The sequence below is a fragment of the Chlorocebus sabaeus genome, chromosome 1, assembly GCF_047675955.1.
Source record: "Chlorocebus sabaeus isolate Y175 chromosome 1, mChlSab1.0.hap1, whole genome shotgun sequence".
In the NCBI taxonomy this organism is placed as follows: Eukaryota; Metazoa; Chordata; class Mammalia; order Primates; family Cercopithecidae; genus Chlorocebus; species Chlorocebus sabaeus.
In genome coordinates, this window is record NC_132904.1 from 104,188,572 (window position 1) to 104,207,849 (window position 19,278).

The window sequence follows — 19,278 nt, forward strand, 5'->3', positions numbered from 1 at the left end:
CAAAAAGAGAAAAAAGCTACTAAGGCTAAAATAATAATACTAATAACCACAACAACGTCAACTAGCACTTACTAAACATGAATCACCTTATTTAATTCCTTCAACAATCCTGTGAGGTGGGTACAACACTCCTATTCCACGGAACAGAAAACTCGGGCCCAGAGAGGCTGTGCCTCGATAAGACAAAGAGTGCATAAGTGACAGAACTGAGATTTAAGACTTTTGGACCCAGCCCTGAGCTCTAGCCACTACACGATAGTGCGTTCAGCACAACCATGAAAGCATCCTCTAGCCCAGGCGCCTCCACCTCCTTTTGATTGTGCACCTTATTGATAAAAAATTTTACTGTGATCACTGACAGAAAACTTAGGTATTTTTAATAGATTATGTGCAGGTGCTACTATACTAATTTATTATGCAGCACACTAATAAACATTTTAAAATATGAGGCCAGGTGCAGTGGCTCACACCGGTAATCCCAGCACTTTGGGAGGCTGAGGCGGGTGGATCACTTGAGATCAAGAGTTTGAGACCAGTCTGGCCAACATGGTGAAACCTGATCTCTACTCAAAATACAAAAATTAGCCGGGCATAGTGGCAGATGCCTGTGATCCCAGCTACTCAGGAGGCTGAGGCGCAAGAATCGCTTGAACCCGGGAGGCAGAGGTTGCAGTGAGCCAAGACTGCACCACTGCACTCCAGCCTAGGGGATAGAGCAAGACTCCATCTCAAAAATAAATAAATAAATAAATAAATAAATAAATAAATAAAATATGAGGCACAAAGCAAGAGAAATTAAAAGTCTCTTTGTTTGTTTGTTTCTCCCCATCAGGAGACTACTTTTCCCCCATGCAGAGACCTCTGCAATACTCTATCGCACCTAAAAAAGAATGCCATAAAATTTAGCTTTTGGTTACACATTGAATCCTGGCAGGTAAACAATAAATCCTTGTTGAAAATATAAATGATTATTACCTGTGTCATTACCCACTTGTGACAACTGTGATTTTTGTCTCACTAACTGAATTTAAACTTCAAAGTCACAATTGCTTGTATTTCTTTCGTTTCTCTAGCTGTGCCCCGAACCAGGGAAGAAGCGGAGTAGATGCTCCAAAACGCATAGCATTGATGCATTTTGAATGATGCCTTTTGAGTGATGGAGGCTGAGCCCCCATCACTTCACATCCCTGCTGATGTCCACATGTGTCTGAGCATGGCAGATTTCAATGGGGAAGTCAAGGTCAACATCAAAGCTACTCATACATGGACCTCAAAGCCTCCCAGGAGAAATTCTTCTGTAGGGAATTGAATCAAGAAAATACACATGGGGCCAGGCATGGTGGCTTACACTTGTAATCCTAGCACTTTGGGAGGCCAAGGCGGGCAGATCATCTAAGATCAGGAGTTCAAGACCAGCCTGGTCAATGTGGTGAAACCCCATCTCTACTAAAAATACAAAAAAAAGCAAATCTGCCAGGCGTGGTGGTGCACACCTGTAGTCCTAGCTACTTGGGAGGCTGAGGCAGGAGAATCACCTGAACCCAGGAGGCAGAGGTTGCAGTGAGCCAAGGTGGCACCATTGCACTCCAGCCTGGGTGACAGACTCCATCTCAAAAAAAAAAAAAAAGATACACAAAGATTAGCAACAGGGAGAACAGACTATGCTTCCATAGCAGGGAACACACCTTCCCTGTATTAGTTCAGTCCCATGAGAAGCAGATGCCAAGATGACACTAAGTGTGCAAAAGAAAAACATATTAAGGGAAATGACTCTGAGAGAAAATAGGAGGGAGTGGGGAAACTGAGCTAGTCATCAAACAGCAATCCAGGTCTGACCCCAAGAGGAGAGAGGGCAAGGGGACAAGAAGACTGGGCGGCAGCATCTTAGACGGCAGTGCTAGGGAAAGTCTGATAGGGCCATCAGGAAACCTCAAGTCAAAATCTCCTGTTACAGGTGCTCCGTGTCTCCCAGGGATGAGTCAGCCTTAGTGTTCCTCCCATGCTCAGTCATTGACTGGGAGCAGCCTGTGGGAAGCTGGTCTCCGTGTAAACATGATTGTGATTTCAGAGCACAGTAGCTGGGCCCACCTCCATTATGGTGCAGTCAGTTCTGAGAGGTGCATTCCCATAGCCGCCACACTCACATTCTGCCCATTCTACTTCTCTAGAGCCTGACCTGGTAGGGGAGAGGACTATGGGCAAAAACTCCATAACTCTTTACTCTTTAACAACTAACCTCAACAGCATGTAGCACTGAAAGGGAGAGAGAGATTCTCCCTGCAAGTGTCATCTCACAGACCTCAGCATATCCACGGAACCAGTGGTGTAATGTCCTTTAATGGAAGTGTCACGGAGCCTGGCGGAAGCAGTAAGACTGTCCAATAATTACTGACCTGCCATTTATATTAATCTCTGCAGGTCTCAGCAGCAGACAGCAGCAGAGAAGAGCCAGAGCTCAAGAGAAAGAAAATGACAGGCCGTATGTGATAGCTGACAGTACTTGTTCATGAGCCCACGTGAGCCACCCCCGAAGTTGCTGGAAATAATCAGGAGGAACATTATAGTGGTATGAAATCTTGCATAATAGGTGGGAAAAAGGGCCAAAAAAAATATGTGTTACTCCTATTTATAATAACCCATTTTAAGTCCTGGATTGGTGAGGTGACACCTGTTAGCATCATTTGACTTGGAACCATTTAAACTCTTCTTCTCTGGAACAAGTATATTTCTGCTCTATAATAAGATTCTGTAAACAAACGGCTTTCTCTCAGCACATTAAACATAGTTACCAGGGGGAAAAAAAGAAAAAAAGCAGCCAAAAATATGTTTACTACTAGGCTAATACCATCTGCCCTCAGAACACTTCCAGATTTCAGATTGGCTTTGTTATTTTTTGGACGGGAAATAAGAATTCAGCAGTCTTTTGATGTGCTGTTACTGAACTGTTCAGGGAGATTCTAGCCAGACACGCCCACTTGAAACATGCTGTTCCTTTGTGAATTTGATCAAGGGTATTTTCACTGAATCTCTTCTGGGAATCTGTCAGTCAGAATAACACAATTGCAGTTACAGCAAGAATAATAAGGACCAGATAAAATTGCTTGTTGTTCTCTGTGAACAAGTTCATTTGGCTTTAGCTTTTGGCTATGAAAGCAGAGAGAATAGAGTCTTGAAGAATCATGAAAATCTATCTCTGCTCTCTGTGTGAGTAATGAGAAAACTGAACTGCCTGTTTGCAGCAATGTGGAAGAAGATTAGCTGGATCCAAGCTCCAGGCTAGGTTTCCTTTTGGATTAGGGACATGCTATCTCACAAGGCAATCAGGCACATGTTCGACAGGCTGGGGAGTAACCTAACCTTTTACACTTTTACAGTGAGAGAGAATGTGGAGTTGCCAGGGGCTAGTATTCTCGGAATTTGGGCAGCTTATCTTGGAGAAGTGGTTCAGACCTACTCTATGTAGCTTGCATTTCACTGGTTCTTACCCCATTTGGCAGTGTAGAACAGAAAACCAAATATACACATCCCTCAGGCCACCAACTATATCTGTGTCATCACGGGGGTATACCTCTTGTACGACAAAAGTCCAATCAAGTCAGACGCGATGGTGTGTGCCTGTAATCTCAGCTATTAAGAAGGCTGAGGCAGGAGGGTCTCTTGAGCCCAGGAGTTCAAGGCCAGCCTGAGCAACATAGCAAAACCCTGTCTCTTTAAAAAAAAAAAAAAAAAAAAAAGTCCAGGGCCAGGCATGGTGGCTCACGCCTGTAATCCCAGCACTTTGGGAGGCCGAGGCAGGCGGATCACCTGATGTCAGGAGCTCGAGACTAGCCTGGCCAACATAGTGAAACCTCGTCCCTACTAAAAACACAAAAAATTAGCCGAGCGTTGTGGTGGACACCTGTAATCCCAACTACTCGGAAAGCTGAGGCAGGAGAATTGCTTGAACCTGGGAAGCGGAGGTTGCAGTGAGCTGAGATCATGCCATTGCACTCCAGCCTGGGCAACAAGAGTGAAACTCCATCTCAAAAAAAAAATAAGAAAGAAAGAAAGAAAGAGAGAGAGAGAGAGAGAGACAGAGAGAGAGAGAAAAAAAGAAAGAAAGAAGAAAGAAAGAAAGAAAGAAAGAAAGAAAGAAAGAAAGAAAGAAAGAAAGAAAGAAAGAAAGAAAGAAAGAAGAAGAGAGAGAGAGAGAGAGAGAGAGGGAGGGAGGGAGGGAGGGAGGGAAAAGAAAAGAAAAATCCAATCAGTAAACACTTTCTTCCTTTCCTCCTATTGGATTCCTTTTTTTATTAGATGTTGACAGCATTCATCAGGCATTTACAGTCAACCCTTTAGTCCTACCACACTGGCTGAGAACCAACACATACACCAGACATTCATCCCTGCCACTTCCTCTACGGACAATCACATCTGCCAAGCACCACGACTGCTTGCCTTGGGCATTGTCCACGACTACAAGGAACCCTTTTCTCTGCAGCCATCTATGCTGGGTCCCAAAGTTTTTGACCATTGGAGGTACGAAAGTACACTTACTTCTGGAGCAAAACTGGGGTAGGTGTGGAGAAGTTGTCTCTTTCTGTGTGTTACAACCTGTTGAGAAATACTGTATTAATCAGGGTTCTCCAGAGACACCGAACCAGTAGGACATATACAGACATCTAAGAGGAGATTTATTATGGGAATTGGCTCACATGATTTTGGAGCCTAAAACCCACAGTATGTCATCTGCAAGCTGGAGAACCAGAAAAGTCAGTGGTATAATTCAGTCTGAGTCTGAAGGCCTGAGAACCAAGAGAACCAAGGGTGTAAGTCCCAGAGTTCAAAGACCCAAGAACCAGCAGCACCAATGTCCAAGGGCAGGAGAAGATGGAGGTTCCAGACCAAGAAAAGAGAGAATTTACTCTTCCTCTGCCTTTTTTTGTATTTGGGCCCTCAATGAATTGGATGCTGCCCACCCACACTGGTGAGAGCAGTCTTCGTAGTCCCTGATTAAATGCTAATCTTTTCCAGAAACACCCTCACAGGTACACCCATAAATGATGTTTAATCTGGGCACCTCTTGGCCCAGTCAAGTTGATGCATTAAATTCACCATCACAAGTACTAAAGGAATACTATCTTGCTGTCACTCCAGTGTCTGCACAGACATGAGTTAATGGGGAAGTTCAGCTAGGGAATACGTAGAAGTAATAGGCATCACCCTTCTTCTCTTAGTATGAATTCTCTCTCAGGAGGTGCCTAAATTCCCAGAGCAAATCAACTTCCATCACACCTGCTCCGTTTGCACGTGAGACATACATTGACAAATCTTGGACTTGAGACACTCCAGAGTCTCCTTGTTTACATATGCTTTCCTCTTAATCAGAGCATCTTTCTTTTTTCCCTCAATGACTCCTACCCTTATTTGATGATTAAGATTAGTACTTAATTCAAGGGCCACATCCCCTGATCTTCTAGGTTAGGATGGATGAACCTCTGAGATCTCCCTAGCCCTATACACTACTGATTTCACCATATAGTTAGCATTGACTTTCTTATTCATCTCCTCTCCTATGAATAGGGATTGTGTCACTCACCTCTACAGGCTTAGTGCTAGCCATGTAGTGTACAGTATGCAGTAGGCACTCCATAAGAGTGCTTAAATAAATATATGTATAAACATAAAGTGAGTCATTAATAACCGTTCAACTCTGAAGAGTCACGGCAAATAAATGTTTTCAAAATAAAATGTTCCAATCTTTCGTCAGTTTATGCTCAGAAAAGATGGAGATGTTTACAAGAGCTGTAGTAACTTGAACTACTCAGAATTTCTTGATCTAAAAATAGTACATGCTAGGCTTCCTACCACTGAGCAGGTCTGACAGCTGTTCATTAGGTTGGCACATATTAATAATATGCTTTAAAGAGATGGTTTTGTCTGCTGTTGAAGTTGAACAGCAAACTATGATTTGCTGTAGATTTTTTTTTAAAAAATGTAAAAATTTACTACAGTAAAAAAATGTTTCTATTATATGAAATTAACAATTCTTAATGTCTTTGTCATATTGCTTCATGTCTTTTTAAATAAAAGCATTAAAATATTATAAATCAAGCTGAGATCTCATTGAACCACCATTCCCATGTCTATCCCCCTTCTTACCTCCCCAGATAAAACAGCTGATATGAGTTTGGGGCATAATCCAAGTTCCTATGATTGATTCCTTTAGACCTAGCATCCAGATTACCTTAATTTAATAAGTAGGTTTCCCTCTTTCTTTCTTCTCTGAAACAGTGTGTGTAAAATAGGTACAGTTGACCCTTGAACGATAAGGGAGTGAGGAACACCAAGCACCTGCACAGTTGAAAAATTACCTATAACTTCTGAGTTCCCTAAAACTTAACTACTAACAGCGTTTCCCATAACTACCATACCTGTACCTTACCTTAACTATCAGAAGACTTACCCATAACATAAACAATCTGTTGTATAAACAAATTAACCCATATTTTGTATGTTTTATGTATTACATACTGTATTCTTATAATAAAGTAAGCTAGGAAAAAGAAAACGCTATTAAAAAATCGTAAGAGAGGCTGGGCGCAGTGGCTCACGCCTGTAATCGCAGCACTTTGGGAGGCCGAGGCGGGCGGTTCACAAGGTCAGAAGATCGAGACCATCCTGGCTAACAAGGTGAAACCCCGTCTCTACTAAAAATACAAACAAATTAGCGGGGCGTGGTGGCGGGCGCCTGTAGTCCCAGGTACTCGGTAGGCTGAGGCAGGAGAATGGCGTGAACCCGGGAGGCGGAGCTTGCAGTGAGCAGACACCGCGCCACTGCACTCCAACCTGGGCGACAGTGAGACTTCTTCTCAAAAAAAAAAAAATAATAATAATAATAAGAGAAAATATATTTACTATTCATTAAGTGGAAGTGGGTCATCATAAAGGTCTTCCTCCTTTTCCTCTTCCTATTGAGTAGGCTGAGAAGGAAGAGGATGAAGAGAGGTTAGTCTTGCTGTCTCAGGAGTGGCAGAGGTGGAAGAAAATTCACATGCAAGTGAACATGAGTTCAAACTCATATTCTTAAAGGATTAACTGTATTATCTATACTTTTTCTTTTGAAGGTTTGCTACAAGTAGCCCATTGAACTGTGAGCCTGGTGACCTTTTTGGAGTGTCAGAGGAGATTTTTGACTACTAATTTCATGATTTTTGTATGGTTATAGGTACTTACTAGGTTTTCTATTTATTCTTGAGTCAATTCTGGCAATTTATTATATTATTAGAAAACTGTCCATTTAATTTTTTGCAATTTTATTAATATCATTTTTTATTATATTCTCCTAGACTTTCATTTATTCTCTTACCTATTTTATGCTCCCTCAGTTTAAAACTTTTTATAATAAAACTTTTCAACACACACAAATAGAAGAAATAATGAATCCTGTTTCAATAATTAATAAAATTTTGCCTATATTGTTACGCTATTCTTATTCCCCTCACTTTTCTTTTCTTTTTCTTTCTCTTCTTCTCTTCCTTTACTTTCTTTCTTTCTGTCATTATTTCTTCTGGAGTATTTCTGTGGAAATCCCAGAAATAATGATCATTTCATATGCATCTTTAACTGATAACACTTTTTTAATAGAACCACTACACCATTATCGTATCTAACAAAATTAACGATAATTCCTGAATTCTATTTAATAGTCAATCTATATTAAAATTTTCCTGATTGTCTCAAAAGTGTCTCTTTACAGTTTGTCCAAATTAGGATCCAAAGGCCATGTGGTATATTTGGTTAATAAGTCTTTATATTCTAACAGTTTCCTCTCTTTTTTTATGGCATTTCTTTGTCAGAGAAATATACCTGTATCCTGTATGATGTCCACATTCTGAATTGGAGGCACTGTTTCCCTGTGACATTATTTAACTTGCTCCTCTAGCTTCTGTAGTTTCCACGAAATGCTAGTTAGACCTAAGTTCCTCTAAACTGGTGATTAGATTCAGGTTCAATTTTTTTTTTTTTTTCATAGCAAGAATACTTCGCAGTTGGTGCTGCATACTTCTTATTACAGAAGATTGTGAGGCAGATAATGTCTGGCTCTCCAAGTTATAGTGTTGCTAAGACTGATCAGCAAGTTCTGATAGTTTTAGAAGCCTTTAGTAATTGTTGCCTTGATCTATTATTTAATGGGGATTGCAAACAGGTGACATTAATTCTATCTATACATGCAATATATCTACATATATTCACATAAATTCTTCCCTGCAGCACTTCCCTTCATTGAATCTATTTGATTATCCCAAAAATATAGTTCAGATAGGAAGGCAGGATAAATGCTTTATTCTTCCCCTTTGCGCAACAATTTGCATATTAATGACTTGATGTCCTATTAACCTCCAGGGGTTACCAATGAGGATTTCTTAATATTTTTATGAACTAGAGGATTTTTATTACTGATGTTTCAACCAATAACCACTGATTAATTATTTCTACTGTTCAAATTTGTTCCATCTTAGGCCAGTGGCACTTTAAAGATGGCTTTTATGTCCTCCTTTTGAAATGACTCCTTCTAGAAATTATCCATTTTGCGAAGGACCCCTGATTCCTTTCAGTGAGAAATGGCATTTGGAGAGTACCATCTGGATACTAGGGGTGGTTGTTGCTACTGGATTGTCATTGTTTGTAAGTCTTTTCCTTCCTAGTATTATTTCATTTTACTTTGTTTTTTGTTTCCTTCTTAATGAGTCCTGTTTATTTTTATTTATTTTATTTTATTTATTTTTTGTTTTTTGAGATGGAGTCTCACAGTCACCCAGGCTGGAGCGCAGTGGCATGATCTCAGCTCACTGTGACCTCCATCTCCCAGGTTCAAGCGATTCTCCTGCCTCAGCCTCCCAAGTAACTGGGATTACAGGCGCCTGCTACCATCCCTGGCTAATTTTTGTATTTTTAGTAGAGATGGGGTTTCACCATGTTGGCCAGGCTGGTCTCGAACTCCTGACCTCAGGTGATCCACCAGACTCAGCCTCCCAAGGTGCTGGGATTACAAGCGTGAGCCACCGCACCTGGCCAAGTCTTGCTGTTTATTAATGTGTTTTCTATTCAATTAATTTCTCTTTTTACATTTATCGTTTACTTCCTTCTATTTTCTTTGGGTTTATTCTTTGTCCTGTTTCTAGCTTCTTTATTTAAATGCCTGGAGTTTTTTCTTTCTTTTTCTCTTTCTTTTCCAAGTATATGTGCTGGAGGTTATAAATTTCCTACATTCTAATTTAGCTGCTCTCGGTATGTTTCCATATGATAGCACTCTTGGTATGTCATCTTTAAATATTATATCTTTTTCATTTGGACTTCCTTTTTAATCACAAATTATTTACACAGGAGTATTTTTAGCTTGTTTTGGTTTTATTTCAAATATATAAACATTTTGGTTCTTTTTTATTATTTAGGTCTAATTTTATTTACTCATTTGCCAAGAATGTGTTCTAGTTGGTATGAATCCTTATAGTTTTGTGAAACTGTATTTGGGGCATAATATGGAATAAATTCATGTAAATCTTCTCTGTACTTGAAAAGAATGTGTATTCTCTGATGATCAAAACTAAGATTTAGTGCATATCCATTAGAGCAAACTTGCTATTCATATTTCTCAAATCTCCAATACCTTTACTAATTTTTATCTGCTTGATGGATCTATTTCTGTGCAAGGTGTATTAAACTCTACCAAAGTAACTGGATTTATATATTTTCCTTGTAATTTGGAATATTTTAATTTATATTTTTGAGCCTTTCTGGTTATATTTCCACATTTCTGATGAGATTTTTTTCTGATTTAAGAATATTTTTTCCTCTTATTCAATATTTTTCATTGTATTCTGTATTATCTTGTTTAAATAATGTTGTACTAGCTGTCTTTTGATTAATATTCACCTGATAATTTTTAAATCCCTTTATTTTTGACATTTCTATATAGTTTACTTTTATAAGTATCTCTATAAGTTGCACATATCTACATTTTTAAGATTCAATCTTAGTGTTTATATTCAAATGAGTAGGTTCAGCCTATTAGTATTTATTGGATTGTTATGAAACATTTCTAACATTTTATTTTGCATTTTCTATTTGCCACATTGTTCTTCCGTTTCTTTGCTGTCTAGTCTCATAAAGTTGGTTTTGTTGTTATTGTTGTTTGTTTGATTTGTCTTTTCATTTTTTTCCCCTCCTTTGAGTCTATATAGAAGCTATATATTCTATGTTTTTTGAAAGATTGTTATTATTTAATCAACATTTATTTATTGAGATTTTTCTGAATGTATTGTCGCACCCAGGATTCTTACATTCTACTTCTTCCTTCTGAGTTCATTTTTGTTCTTGCCAAAGTTCATCTTTTAATAATTCTTTCATTAAGAGTCTGTAGTAAGCCTTTTTAGTCCTCGTATACTTGAATATGTGCTTTCTTCAGACTCCTCTCTTCACTGATATTTTTCTGACTATTAAATTTCATTCACACTAACTTCCCCTCGCTACTTTGAAGCAATGGCTCCATTGTTCTCTGGCTTCCATTTCTGTGGCGGAGAAGTTTGCTGCTGATCTGATTGATGTATCATTGTAGATGATCTGTCCTTTCTTGCTAGTGACTTCTAAGACTTTAACTTATTTGTATGACTTTGTATTTCATTCTATCTCTCTTCCATATTTCCCAAATCCTCTTTCATTTTCCACATCTTTATTTATCTCTACATCCCGAGAAATTTTTCTGTTCTATCTTCTAATTCATTTTCTCTTTGACTCTTTTAAAATTACTATTTAGCCCACCCATTATATTTTTAAATTTTGTGACTATATTTTATTTTCAAGATTTCCCATAGTTTTCTTTCATAGCTTCCTCTTCTGCTTTCATAAATACTTAGTCTTGTTTTATGGATAATAATTTTGCTTTGGAGGGGCTTTTATTGCAGAGGGGTTGACAATTTTAAACTTCATGTCCTCCTTTTTTTTTTTTTTTTTATTTTGAGGAGGTTGACAGTTTTCAACTTCATGCCCCTTTCAGATTATTCTATTAGCCTTCTTTCCTTGGCTATGAATTTTCTTATTTATAGATTCTATTGACTACTTTTCATGACACTGAGCTTCCTTGTATTCTTTTGGTTTGAGAGTTCATCCTCAGTGAAGGGTTTCTCCTATATTTTGCCTCACCAGTTATCTGTTCTCAAACCAAGTCATACACTATAATCTTGCCTTTGGATTCCCACCTATTCAGGCAACCCAATTACAACCAAGTATATTATACAAACTCAAATTCCAGTCTCATGCAGAAATGTCTGTTTCAGCTACCAGGCTTGAACAGAGGTATTAGGTCGGTGCAAAAGTAATTGCAGTTTTTACAATTAAAAGTAATTGTTTTTTTCAATTAAAAGTAGTACGTTGGCTGGGCATGGTGGCTCATGCCTGTAATTCCAGCACTTTGGGAGGCCAAGGTGGGTAGATCACTTGAGGTCAGGAGTTCAAGACCAGCCCTGCCAACATGGTGAAACTTCATTTCTTCTGAAAAAAAAAAAAAAAAAAAAATTAGCCAGACATGGTGGCAGGCACCTGTAATCTTAGCTACTTGGGAGGTTGAGGCAGGAGAATCACTTGAACCCAGGAGGTGGAGGTTGCAGTGAGCCAAGATAGCACCACTGCCTTCCAGCCTGGGCAACAGTGAGACTCATCTCAAAAAAAAGGAAAAAAAAAAAAAGTAATAGGTTTCCAATGATAGGTAAATTAATTTCAGATTTATTTCAGCTGCCTTTTTTTTTTTTTTTTTTTTTTTTTTTTTGAGATGGAGTTTCACTCTTGTTGCCCAGGCTGGAATGCAATGGCGTGATCTCGGCTCACTGCAACCTCCGCCTCCCAGATTCAAGTGACACCCCTGCCTCAGCCTCCCAAGTAGCTGGGATTACAGGCATGCACCACCAAGCCAGGCTAATTTTCTAGTTTTAGTAGAGATAGGGTTTCTCCATGTTGGTCAGGCTGGTCTCAAACTCCCGACCTCAGGTGATCTGCCTGCCTCAGCCTCCCAAAGTGCTGGGATTACAGGTGTGAACCACTACAACTGGCCTCAGTTGCCTTTTAAACACAGGACATGTTTGATATTTGAAAGCAAAGAAAATAGCTCTTTGTCTCCAGATTGAAAAACCTGATTTCCATTCTCAAGTCTGGAGCACATTTAACTCTTGATCTCATGAAGGCACTGACGTTTGTTCTGTCTCCATTCCCAGCTTCCCGAGAACTGTGTATCTTCAGGTTCTGCTATCTCTGTAGTTTCTCTCTCTAAATGTGTCTATGGTGGGTTTTTTGCAATTGTTTTTTTAGTGTGATTGTATATATTGTTTAATATTTTATCTCTCATTTCTATATATGTAGGACAGAAGGTGGAGATTTCTGCATATACTCATTCAGTCATGCTGACCAAGTAATTTTACTTTTATTCTTAAAATAAATTATTATTGCAGGAAACAGCAAAATATAATTGTATATGAACTTAAGAAAACTCGAACGTGATTCTCTAAACCTGAGGTTGGGATTAGTTTTTTCAACTCTCTTATTACGCTTCATATCATTATATAAATGATCATGAAAATAGCTGTCATCATAGTGACATCCAATATTTTCAAAGTATGTGGCATGTTCAAAGCACTTGAGACTCATAAAATTCCTGTAAGAATAGTTTGTATTATTATCTCTATTTTTCAAATGAGGAAAGATAAATGACCCACACAACTAGTTAAATGATCAACCCAGAATGGAATCTTACCTTTTATAGATAAAAGTAATATTTATGGTCATTTGAAATACAGATTTCAAATCAAGTGTTTATTTCACTACATAAATAATTCCCAATCTTGTAAAAAATATTATTGACAACATGCATACTGACAAAATGGTTGAATAGTTTTAAATGAATTCACATTATATTAAATGCCATAGAATATATAAATATTTGAAAAATGGTAGTAAATATTATGTGTTCAGTCCTTTAAGTTGTGCTTGGTACAAATAAGGATTCATGAGCCTCTGTAGTTAACTCCAGGTACCCAGCCATTGATCCCATCTACATCATTCATGAAACATCCCCAATCTCTTGAAGTTTCATTAACAAGATGACATCATGAAATTCTACCTGAACTTCTCAAAGAATTAGCATAGTCCTGCCATAATTTGATGATAGAGGAGTCCAAAATGGATCATTTAATGAGAAGATAGATAGATGATAGATAGATAGATGCTAGATCCTACCAATCTTTTTATAATCCCTAAAAAGCAATAAAACCAAGATATTAAGAAGATTAAAAACATTACACAAGAATGGAGATCCACCATCCCTCTTCCAAGTCTGATAAATTCTCAATTCTACTAATTACTGAAAGATGTTAGAGAAATGTTTCTTTTTAAAGAAATCTGCCCCTGAACTCATTAATGAAAGGAATACCTTGCTGATAAAAGCTAGCACTTCCTTTTATGAATATTAAACATGGAAATCAGAAATTGAAACATGGCCTTGCTGTCACTTTTTAAAAAAGTAACCGAATAAATTTTCACAAATAATTTGGTGGAGGCAAAATGTAATTACTAGCTAGAACCATCTCCACACAATATTTTTAATCAAATGGATAGCTCTCTTTTCTCTTTGACAATAAGAGATAACATGCTTTTGTATTATTCGCCACAGTAAACATTATTTTATTTGAATAATTAACTTTTTAATTATAAAAGTAATATATGCAAATTGTGGAAAAGGAGAAAAAGTTAAGGACCAATTAAGCAGAAAATAGCAATGTTAACTATGATTAATATTTGGTCACTTATCTTCCAGTGTTGTATACATTTATGGTTTCCATGTCTGAGAGCATAATGTCATATACTCAGAACAAATGAAGAGCGACATGCTGGGCCTGAATTAGTGAGGGTTATCCTTGCAAAGAGATTGATGGGGGAGGAAAGATGTTTCACTACTAGCTTTATCACTTCTAAACAATATTTATGATTCAGTAAAAATGAAAAAAACAAAATTCAGTACAAATATATAATAGAGAAGACTAAAACGAAAAAATCTGTTCTCTTGTTTTTTTTGAGCTCAAAGTCTCGCTTTAGAGCTCAGGCTGAAGTGTAGTGGCGCGATCTTGGCTCACCGCAACCTCCACCTCCCGGGCTCAAGCAATTCTCCTGCCTCAGCCTCCTGAGTAGCTGGGACTACAGGCATGCACCACCACACCCAGCTAATTTTTGTATTTTTTTGTACAAACAGGGTTTAACCATGTTGGCCAGGCTGTTCTGAAACTCCTGACCTCAGGTGACCCGCCCACCTCGACCTCCCAAAGTGCTGGGATTACAGGCATGAGCCACCACGGCCAGGCTGTTTTCTTGATTTTTAACTTTGTTTATAATGTTCTTACATTCCTAAATTTGCATAAACTTGTAGAAGCTGTGAGTTGAGAGATTATTTTGTCCAACTTTTATTTTATAGATGAGGAAATTAAGGCCAAGAGAAATTAAATGACTTGACAGCAAGGTCACATCTCTAATGCCTTTGACCTGTATATTACAGGTTAATATTAATTCACTTTGAATGGTTAAAAAGCATGTGCGTTTTATTGATCCACTTCGGCATTAGTCTGGATTCCGCATATGTGTTATTCTCACTCGTTAAGAGATTTTTTCCCAACAGCTAATCCAAGTGAATTCCCCCTTGTTATTCCCTTTCATGGCATTCTGTTTTCTTTTATAGCACTTATCACACATTGTAATTATATATTGCTTGTGCTTATATATTGTTTTCTCCGTGACCACACTCTAAGCTCCTTGAAGGCTAACCTTCTACATGTTCTGTCTTCATTATATACCCAGTGCCTAGCATAGTGCCTGGTTTGTAATGCGTGCTCAATAACGTGGAATTGTTTATACGGTTTCCCTTTTCTGACTGTCTTTCCATGGGCACCCAAGTTACCTCCACTTATTGAGCATTTACTGTCTTCTAGAATTTAGACAATGTAAGAACATCATATATGTGTATATACTTTAAGCTCATTAATTAGCTACATTATTATCTCTGTTGTACAGATGAAAAATACTGAGGCTGGGAGAGGTTAGGGAAATGTCAAAAGGTCAGAAACCCAGCAAATGACAGACACAGGGTTTAACCTCAGGTGTTATTCCAGAGTCTAAGATCTGAGCTTTTATGCTATCTTCTTGCTAGTTTCCTGGCTTCAACTGATGTTTGAGATTCAGTAATAGGAATAGTATCTCTTGACCCATAGTTGGAACGTTTTCTGGGCTTCTGGATGAATATAACAATAGTAGCAGACTGAACATGTGTTTCTAATTTTAATCCCTTGATATGGTTTGGCTGTGTCTCCCACCAAATCTCATCTTAAATTGTAGTTCCCATAATCCCCACGTGTCGTGGGAGGGACCAGGTGGAGATAATTGAATCATGGGGGAAGTTTCCCGCATCCTGTTCTCCTGATAGTGAGTTAGTTCTCATGAGATCTGATGGTTTTACAAGGAGCTTCCCTCGTCGCTGGACACTTGTTCTTCTCCCTCCTGCCACCATCGAAGAAGTGCTTTGCTCCTCCTTCACCTTCCACCATGATTTTAAAGCCTTTCCAGCATGTGGAATTGTGAGTTCATTAATTTTTTATAAATTACCCAGTCTCAGGTGTGTCTTTATTAGCAGCATGAGAATGGACTAATACATATTAAAATGACAGTAGAGGGACTTTTCTTAAAGCATAAAGCCATAAGAGCAAGAAGAACTGAAAGGAAAAAGTAGCAAAGAAAGGTGTAACTGACTCAGCAAAGCTAAGACAGCTGAATCTTAAACTGGTAGTAGGGAAAGCCCAGCTACCCTGACCTATACTGTTCAAATTGGTGGCAGTGACGAGGAAGAGACGGGCGGCTAAAATAAGAACTGGTTGAGAGAGCTTCTAAAAAAATTATTTGGTCCCAAGATTCCTTCCCCCACCTCAACCTTGACACAACCAATAACTGCCCTCCCCCTACCCACATTTTATTTCCTGGAGAGAGTTTCTGGACTGGAAGACTACAAGCATAGGTGAGAGCAGAAGTATCTTACTGAAAGGGGGATTTTTAAGAATGTATATTCAGTAGGCTGAGTATGGTGACTCACGCCTGTAATCCTAGCAGTTTGGGAGGTTGAGGCCAGCGGATCATTTGAGGTCAGGAGTTGAGACCAGCCTGGCCAACATGGTGAAACCCTGTCTTAACTAAAAATACAAAAACAATTAGCCGTGCATGGTGGTGCATGCCTGTAAGCCCAGCTACTCAGAAGGCTGAGGCAGGAGAATCGCTTGAGCCCAGGAGGCGGAGGTTTCAGTGAGCCAAGATTGTGCCATTGCACTCCAGCCTGGGCGTCAGAGTGAGACTCTGTCTCAAAAACAAACAAAAAAAGTGTAAACATGAAATGAATGAGCAAAAGTAAATATGTAAGTAAACATGAAATGAATTTGCAAACAGATGAAGGTGGTGGGAGTAGGAAGAGATAGGAGTGAGTGGAGCACTGCTGTTGTTTGTTGTAAAGGCAACTAGTCTTATTAAACTATTGCATATATAACTTTAAAAACTACAACAAAATCTTCTTAACTTGTAAGGAAAGCTGTGGATAGACTTCTCATTTTCCAACTCTTAGAATCAGGGAATACACGAGCAGGTTTATTACATGGACATACTGTGTGATACTGACCCAGGTAGGACACATAGTACCCAATAGGTAGCTTTTCAGTCCTTGTCTCCCTCTCTCTTTCTCATCCCTCTCGTTGAGCCCAGTGTCTATTGTTCCTGTCTTTATGTCCACGTGTATTCAATGTTTAGCTCTCACTTATAAGTGAGAACATGTGGTATTTGGCCTTCTGTTTCTACATTAGTTTGCTTAGGATAATGGCCACCAGCTGCATCCATGTTGCTGCAAAGAGCATGGTCTCTTTCTTTTTTATGGCTGCATGGTATTCTATGGTGTACATGTACCATTTTTTCTTGTCTAGTCCACCATGGATAGACACCTGAGTTGATTCCATGTCTACTATTGTGAATAGTGCTGTGATGAACACATGGGTGCAAGTGTCCTTTTGATAGAATGATTTATTTTTCTTTTGTGTATACACCCAGTAATGGGATTGCTGGGTCAAATAGCAGTTCAACTCTTGGTTCTTTCAGTAATCTCCAAACTCCTCTCCACACTGGCTGGACTAATTTATATTCCCACCAGCAGTGTATAAGTGTTCAGTCAGTGTATAAGTTTTTCAGTCCTTGTCTCCCTTTCTCTTTCTCATCCCACTCATTGACCCCAGTGTCTATTGTGCCTGTCTTTATGTCCACGTGTACTCAATGTTTAGCTCTCACTTATAAGTGAGAACATATGGTATTTGGCTTTCTGTTGCTGCATTAGTTCGTTTAGGATAATGGCCTCCAGCTGCATCCACGTTGCTGCAAAGAACATGGTCTTACAAGTATCTTCTTTTCTTCATAGCCTCACCAACATCTGTTATTTTTTGACTTTTTAACAAGTCATTCTGACTGGCATGAGATGAAATCTCATTGTGGTTTTGATTTGCATTTCTCTGATGATTAGTGTTGATGAGCATTTTTTCATGTTTTTGGCCACTCGTATGTCTGCTTTTGAGAAGTGCCCGTTCCTGTCCTTTTCCCACTTTTTAATGGTGGTGTTTTTTGTTTGTTCATTTCAGTTCCTTATAGGTTATAGATATTAGACCTTTGCTGGATGCAGTTCACCAATATTTTCCCCCATTATGTAGGTTGTCCACTGTTGATAGTTTCTTTTGCTGAGCAGAAGCTTTTTAATTTAATTACATCCCACTTGTCAATTTTTGGTTTTGTTGCAATTGCCTTTGAGGACTTAGCCATAAATTATTTATCAAAGTCAATATCAAGAAGGATATTTCCTAGGTTTTCTTCTAGGATTTTTATAGTTTTAGGTCTTACTTTTTAGTCTTTAATTCATCTTGAGTTGATTTTTGTATATGGTGATAGGTAGGGGTCCAGTTTCATTCTTCTGCATATAGATAACCAGTTATCCCAGCACCATTTAGTGAACAGGGAGTCTTTCCCCATTACTTATTTTTATTCACTTTTTTGAAGATCAGATGGTTGTAGGTGTGTGGCCTTATTTCTGGATTCTCTATTCTGTTCCATTGGTGTATGTGTCTGTTTTTGTGCCACTATCATGCTGTTTTGGTTATTGTGGCCTTGTAATATAGTTTGAAATCAGATATGGGATGCCTCCTGCTTTGTTCCTTTTGTTTAGGACTACTTAGGCTATTGAGGCTCTTTGCTGGTACCAAATGAATTGCAGCATAGTTTTTTCTAAATCTATGAAAAATGATGCTGGTAGTTTGATATGAATAGTGTTGAACCTGCAAATTGTTTTGGGCAGTATAGCCATCTTACTCATATTGGTTCTTCCAATCCGTGAGTATGGAATATCTTTCCATTTATTTGCCATCTCTGATTTCTTTCAGCAGTGTTTTATAGTTCTCCTTGTAGAGATCTTTCACCTTCTTGGTTAGCTATATCCCTAGGTATTTTATTCTTTTCATGGCTATTGTAAATGGGATCGCATTCTTGATTTGGCTCTGAGCTTGAATGCTCTTGGCATTGATTTTGTATCCTGAAACTTTACTGAAGTCGTTCATCAGTTCTAGGAGTCTTTTAGTAAAGTCATAAGCATTTTCTAGGTATAGAATCATATCATCAGTGAAGACAGATAGTTTGACTTCTTCTTTTCCTGTTTAAATGCCTTTTATTTCTTTCTCTTGCCTGACTGCTTGGTTAGGACTTCCAGTACTATGTTGAATTAGAGTAGCAAGAGTGGGCATCCATATCTTGTTCCAGTTCTCAAGGGGAATGTTTCCAGTTTTTGCCCATTCAGTATAAGGTTGAGGGTGAGTTTGTCATAGATGGCTCTTATTATTTTGAGATATGTTCCTTTGCTGCCTAGCTTGTTGAGGGTTAGTACCATGAAGGGATGTTGTATTATTTCAAAAGCTTTCTCTGTGTCTATTGAGATGATCGTATGGTTTTTGTTTTTAGTTATGGTTATGTGGCAGATCATGTATATTGATTTGTGTATTTTGCATCAACTTTGCATCCCAGGAATAAAGTCTACTTGATCATGATAAATTAACTTTTTGATGTGCTGCTGGATTCAGTTTGTTAGTGTTTTGTTGAGGATTGTTGTGTCTATGTTTATCAGGGATATTGGCCTAAAGTTTTCTTTTTTCA